Source organism: Halyomorpha halys, unplaced genomic scaffold (genome assembly GCF_000696795.3).
Source record: "Halyomorpha halys isolate HHAL.00 unplaced genomic scaffold, Hhal_1.1 Scaffold819.1, whole genome shotgun sequence".
In the NCBI taxonomy this organism is placed as follows: domain Eukaryota; kingdom Metazoa; phylum Arthropoda; class Insecta; order Hemiptera; family Pentatomidae; genus Halyomorpha; species Halyomorpha halys.
Genome location: NW_027106888.1, coordinates 550,515 through 550,928, shown reverse-complemented (window position 1 = coordinate 550,928; position 414 = coordinate 550,515). Strand labels below are relative to the sequence as shown.

At 23.9% G+C, this 414-nt stretch overlaps 1 protein-coding gene across 4 annotated transcripts in view; it reads left to right on the top strand.

Annotated features, from left to right (window-relative positions):
* Nucleotides 1–414, top strand: part of LOC106686443 (interaptin) — a gene marked incomplete at both ends in the record, with an annotated part of 58,728 nt that overhangs the window by 40,180 nt on the left and 18,134 nt on the right.

Genomic DNA, 414 nt, shown 5'->3' with positions numbered 1-414 from the left:
AAACTATAGATTTGAAGATGACTAGGTCAAATAAAAAGATTAAATATTAAATAAATATGAGAATTTTTATTTTATTATATAAATATTATAAACTCTTAATCTCAGGGTGGGTTTCTAGACAATTAGAAACAAACACTTTTACTAATAACACTTAATTAAATTAATAACTATTGTACAAATTAGTACTATACCGTAGTATTCAACGGACTTTTTGAAGGATACTTGCCGCCATCTTGGTTTTGAACAATGTCTTTTGTGACCTTATATTTTACTGATGAAAATTTATTGGCTTGATTTTTGTTGTAATGCAACAAATAACCAATTCTGAAGTGATACCTAACATAAAACATACTAAAAATTATTTATATTTAAAATAACTATTTACTCTCAAAAAAGGATATTGCAATATATGTA